The sequence below is a fragment of the Pelodiscus sinensis genome, chromosome 1, assembly GCF_049634645.1.
Source record: "Pelodiscus sinensis isolate JC-2024 chromosome 1, ASM4963464v1, whole genome shotgun sequence".
Classification (NCBI taxonomy): domain Eukaryota; kingdom Metazoa; phylum Chordata; order Testudines; family Trionychidae; genus Pelodiscus; species Pelodiscus sinensis.
The window spans coordinates 325,846,088-325,852,211 of NC_134711.1; positions in this window are offsets into that span (position 1 = coordinate 325,846,088).

Consider the following 6,124-nt stretch of genomic DNA (forward strand, 5'->3'; position numbering starts at 1 on the left):
CGATCTTGTCTTTCTCTGGGGGCATGCAGGGGTATTGCCCCTGGTGGATTAGTTAGCTCCAAGTGCTTTACCACCATAAATCTCTCGGTGAGGCCAAATGCATCCCAGTGGTTACATCAGTGGCATAGTGGGTCCCACCAGGAGTCGGTACGGCCCATGACTTGTAAAATCAAAGCCCTAGGTACTATGGTGACAGGCGCGACACACAAGCTCGATCCCAGTTTTGCATTCCAGGGGATGGAGGCACCGCGAGTTTCGGGGGTTTGCCCCAGAGTTCCTTAGGGACTCCGGTTCTCACTACTAGACCTCACTGCCCTAAGGTGTGAGAAATGTTGCAGGAATTGCCCAGTTTCTACTTGATACGTTGTCTGCTTGGCTGGGCCCAGTGTAGCAGCATCGTCCTGAGACCGCTCGCGGGTTTGTTTGACTGAGCGCCTTCCGCTCCCCAGGCTGGCAGAGAATCAGCGGGTTTCTCCTGCCACCCTCCTAGCGTGGATGTAGCCAAGACTAGGGTCTGTTCCTATGGAACATCCCCCTCTCTCAGCCTGGTCCCTGGCTCTGACACACCCAGCTCTGCAGCTCTCAGTGTATCCAAGGAATATTCTCCCAGGCCTGTCTGTGCACTGGGGCGATCCACTCAGGGTCCCAGGCACTGTCAAAAGTGACCCTTTGGGAGCCATCCCCCCTGTGGAAAAAAAACCCCAGGACTATGTAGCACTTTAAAGACTAACAAGATGGTTTATTAGGTGATGAGCTTTCGTGGGCCAGACCCACTTCCTCAGTTCAAATAGTGGAAGAAAATAGTCACAGCCATATATACCAAAGGATACAATTAAAAAAATGAACACATGTGAAAAGGACAAATCACATTTCAGAACAGAAGGAGGATGGGGGGGGAAGGTAAATGTCTGTGAGCTAATGGTATTAGAGATGATAATCCCCCCTGCGGTGTCTCCAGTCCGACACTCGGAGCCACGAGTCACTTCTGGAAATCCTGGTTAAAATCTAGATCTGGGAGACCCTACCCATCCTCCCCTCCCCCACTAGCTCAGGAGGAAACGTTTTTGGGGGGAAGGGGGAAATGCCATTTCATCTGAAACAAAGCTTGTTTGCTATGTTGCCTCAGCTGCGATTACGTTTTCAGCTTGGAAAAAACCCAGGTTTTGAAATTGTCAAAACGTTGCATTTCAACAGTCTTGAAATGATAAAATTGCAGCTTTCGGCTTCCAAATGGCTTTTTTTGACAGCTAAGCTAGTTCTAGTAAACAGCTATTTCCAATCACAAGGGAGCACTTGGGGTTTCCAGCTCGGGGACACTTTCCAGAGTCTCTCCTGATTCAAAGTGGGAAAAATGTTTCTTGAACGTTGCCATGGGGTGGGAAAACGTTCCCAGCCAGCTCTGTCTGGCCCGAGCCTGCACAGGCATTCATGGTATCTACAGCCTTGTGGACATCCCTGAGCACGGGGCTACCGACTGTGCCTACGATTCCAAAAGGGGCGAGCTCCTCCATTCGAAATGCATTAGGGGTCCGCAGATGCGAAAAGTTTGAAGACTGCTGCAGTAGGGAGTTACCGTCCATTAGAAAGCACCCAAATCACTCGCCTGGTTGTGGGTCTGGGTGGTTCTTTCCCGGACATGTCTGTGTCCCCCACTATGCACTATTTCGGGAGATACATATGGTCTGGGGGGGTACATCTCCATAGCAAGCAGCAACACCCGTGGCAGTGTCTGAGCCTGGCTCCTCGGCATCTGGCGTGTCTGGCTCGTGTTGCAGTGGGGCCGTGAAGCCATCGCCAGCCCCAGCACCTACATGGCTGTTCGAAGCGCGTTTGCATGGGCCCGACTCAGGCTCTGAGACGTGGTGCTGTGGTTTCTACTTGCCAGGTGTGGCGTAGTGAGGGGGGGGGGCTGTCTGCTCTGCAATCTGGGGTCCCTCTGTGCTGTGATGTGTGATTCCCACTCACAACATTTTATTGGCCCAGACACCTAGTCCCAGCCTGGGCAGATAACAAGGCTCTTTCCCCAGGGGAGAGACAAAGGGAGGGAGGCGGAGACGAACAGCTGGTTTGGGGGCAGGGTCTGGGAGTGAGGCAGTTTCTGGCTGGGATCATGAAGGAGACAGACTAAGGAGGGGGGCAGGCATCTAAGGGCCCAGGCACCCCATCTCAAGGGGTCTGAGGCATCCTGGCCCAAACTCCTGTAGCCACATCACGTCTGTGCTGTGCTGTATCCTGGAGAAGCAATAAACCCTCTGTATTCTACTGGCTGGCGGAGTCTGTTCTTGCTGCTATGGGGCCGCATGATCAGGGGGAACCCGGACTTGCCGTCACACCAGGGAAATGTTCCCACCTGTCTCCGAGCTACCAAATCGACGGGGGAATCGGTCTGTTCTCTGAAGCGGTGCCTCAAGTCCTCTGTGCTCAGAGGCTCTGGAGCCTAAAGGCCTTTCCTCCACTGCTCTTTATTTGCATGACCACAGTGTGTTGGTGGCCTCCCCCCACAGCCCGAGCCCCCATTGCGTCAGGAGCTGTACAAAGAAAACAGCACCAGCCCTCAAAGGTATTTTGGCTGCTCACGTCCATTGCAATCCACCCGCCCCCACCAGCAGCAGGACCACATGCTGGGAGGGCGCCGGAAAGGCACTTACAATGGCTTTCTTCTTGGCCACAGCAACCTAGCTAGACTCTCCCCCCATGCGTTCAGCTGGGCGACTGTGAGCGCCGAGGCCGGGCCAACGAAGGGGGGAATCCAGAGCTGGCATTCCTGGGAAGAGAGTTTATCAACCTCCCCAGGAGGAGCTGAGAAAACAGAGGCATCCGTGGCCATTGGGGGAATTGAGGAGGCGAAATACCACGGAGGATCTGGGCTAAGGATAAGATGAGACGACAGCTGGGGGCACAGACACAGAGGACCTGAGGCCGTAGCGCTGCAGCGGTGGGAGGGGAAAGAATTCCGCCGCGGAGACAGCCTCAGTCACAGCTGGGAATGGGGGACCCATGGGCAGAGTGGGGTTACACTCATGGGATGAGGGCTTTGCTGAGTGAGGATGACCTGGGGGGGCCAGTCCTACAGACACGTGAGCAGCCAGCATTCTCCCAGGCGACATTTCCAAATGACGGGGGGCTGGCTGAGAACGCCTGGTCCCCGCAGGCAGGAGCGGGGCACAAACCAACGTTCCCCTGTGCGAGGGACACGGGCAGAAGCGAAACGCCGCCCCGTCACGCCGTTTGGGAAAACAGGTCCCTCCTTGGCTTTGCCGTTTCCCAGGAACCGATCTGCTTTGAACAAAACCGGCTTTCTGGGGGCTGGGAAGCGCCTGCCGGGAGCATTTCGAGCAGCCTCAGTAAATTCCTTCTGGCTGACTCCAGCTGCCCCTTCCAGCACCCTCCCCGGAGCAGAGCTGAGCCCCCGCACGCAGCTGGGCCGCTGCACTAGGATGGTGCTTAGGAAGGGTGCGGTGGGCAGAGGAAGGGGTTTGGGCTGGTTTGCTTGCAGGGCTGGACTTCATCCCCAGGCTCTCCTTTCCCCATTCGGCCAGGCCGAGAGCAGGACTGCCTGCTGGGGGGATGGGGCGGCTGGATCCCGGTGGCACTGGGCAGGATGCGAAGCCTCATCCACAGCACGTGGACATTAGGGTGGTCAGGCGTCCGGGATTGTACCTGACAGTCGGTATTTGAGGATTCTGTCTGGGAAACAAATGGAGAGAATACTGGACGTAGAAATCTCCGGTATTTTCTAATGCAGTAAGTTTTATTATTGGTATTACGAGTATCCGTACGTAGTTGAGAACTGCCTGGCTGGCTGGTAGACACGCTCACGCTGCGTCAGTGTGTCTGCCAGCCAAGCAGTATGCAAATAAGGGGGGGGCCGGGATGGAATCCCTGGGGCTGGAGTCGCTCGTGCATGGGACGGGCAGCACCCTGGGATCTGTGTGTGTCCGGGTCAGTCCCATTCTCCACTGGCTGATTCTCTTCCCGCACTTCCCTCCTGGCCAGCCCCACTCCCCCCGACCCCCTCCCAGCCAGCCCTGCTTCCCGCCGGCCAGTCCCCCCCCGATATCCCCCCAGCCAGCCCTGCTTCCCGCTGGCCGGTCCCCTCCCCCGATCTCCCTCCGGCCAGCCCTGCTCCCCCCAACCCTCTCCCAGCCAGGCCCGCTTCCCATTGGCCAGTTCCACTCCCCCGCTTCCAGCCAGCCCTGCTCCCCTCCCGGATGGTTCTCCCCCCCCCCCCCCCCCATCTGAGATCAAGTGTGTCCAGTATTTTTTTTTAGGCCACCTGGTAACCCTAGTGGACATGTCTCTTGGGGGCGGGGACTGGGCTGCAGGATGGACCCTTCCCATGGAGCTGAACGGCAGCGGGGAGTGCAGGGCAGGGGAGCAGTGGGAGCCAGCAGGACCAGATGGGTGCCTCTTCCCTTGCTGGGCCAGACAGACTCTGCTCCACCCAGTAGCCTCCCCAGGAATTGAAATTTGGGGGGGGGGTTGAATTTACAAGAGGGGGTGTCAGGGCTGATGGGGTGAGACTGTGAGGGTGAGGGTGGGCTGTATCACAAAACTGGGGGGTGTTGGGGAAATTCAGGGGAGTTATACACATCCATGGGGGTGTGTCGGGAAATCCCTGGCCCCACTCCTGCCCCCTCCTATCCCAGACAGCCTCTGCTGCCCCATGCCCGTCCCCTCCTATCCCAGACAGCCTCTGACCCAACTCTGCCCCCTCCTCTCCCAGACAGCCGCTGTTTCCCCCAGCACTTCCTGGCCCAGACAGACCCTGCATCCCCAGTTGGTTCCTGTGTCCCTTCCCTTCATGTCTCCCCCCGGCCTGTTGGCCCACCCTTACCATTGCAGAGGCAGTCAACGCCTGCCCTCAGCACCTCCCCATGCTTGCTGAGCCTGGCATGCCCCGGGCTGGCAGAGAGCTGCTGTCTGAACAAAGGCGTCTCTATCCCGCGGCATCCCGGGCCCTCCTCAAACCCCCATTGTCCTGACTGCTTGGCTGGGCTTCCTCGGCTGGGACCTTGGCAGATGCCCAGCTGAACAGGAAGGCCTCGGCCAAAGCCACTTCTCCACAGGGCGCAGCTCCCGCCAGCCCCTCTGCCAGGCAGAGCCGGGCGTGTGGGGCCGAGAGCGGCGTGGTCAGCCAGCCCAGAGACAGGCCTCGCTCGGGAACCCCCTCAGCCCCAGTGGGGCACAGCTCTTCCAGCCCCCACCAGGCCTGCAAGCTGAGCCCCATCTGGGCCACGCCTGGGGCTCTCCCTCTGAGGTAGGAACGAACGAGCCAGCCAGAGAGCTCCTGCACCCAAAGCTCTGGGCAGCTGGCCAGTGTGTAAGTCCACACGGCACACACAGCCTCAGGGCTGACTCCAATGGGAGCACAAGCCCTGCTTCTATCCACACACCCCTCGGCCTGACTCCAGCCCGCCAGCAGAGCCGGGTCCTAGGAGGTCAGAGCCTGAGCCCTGCTGAGCCTCTGGGCCGAGCCCTGGCCTTAGGCCATGTGGACACAGCTCCAACTGTAGATCTGTCTGAGTGGGAAAAACCCTTTCTCTCCTAATGAGGACTCTAATCCTTTCCCCACCTAGAGCATTGTCCCTCATAGGAGGCAAAAGGGCTTTACAAACTGCCCCATCCGTGTTATTATCCCCGCTGTGTGGAAGGGGAAACTGAGGCACAGCCCAAGCATGACAGGAGGGGATGAGTGTACTTAGATTTCCAGAAAGCCTTTGACAAGGTCCCTCACCAAAGGCCCTTAAGCAAAAGTAAGGTGTCATGAGGGAAGGTCTGTCATGGATCAGTAACTGGTAAAAAGATAGAAAACAAAGGGCAGGAATAAATGGTCAGTTTTCACAGTAGAGAGAGGTGACTAGGGGCGTCCTCCTGGAGTCTGTACTGGGACCAGTGCTGTTCCACATATTCAGAAATGGAATGAATGATGAGGTGGTAAAATTCACAGATGATAAAAAAACGACACAAGATAGTTAAGTCTAATGCAGCCTGAGAAGAATTACAGAGGGATCTCACACAATTGGATGACAGGGCAGATTGTGAAGAGCTTCAAAAGGAGCTCACAAAACTAGGTGATTGGGCAACAAAATGGCAAATGAATGTTAATGTCGATAAATGCAAA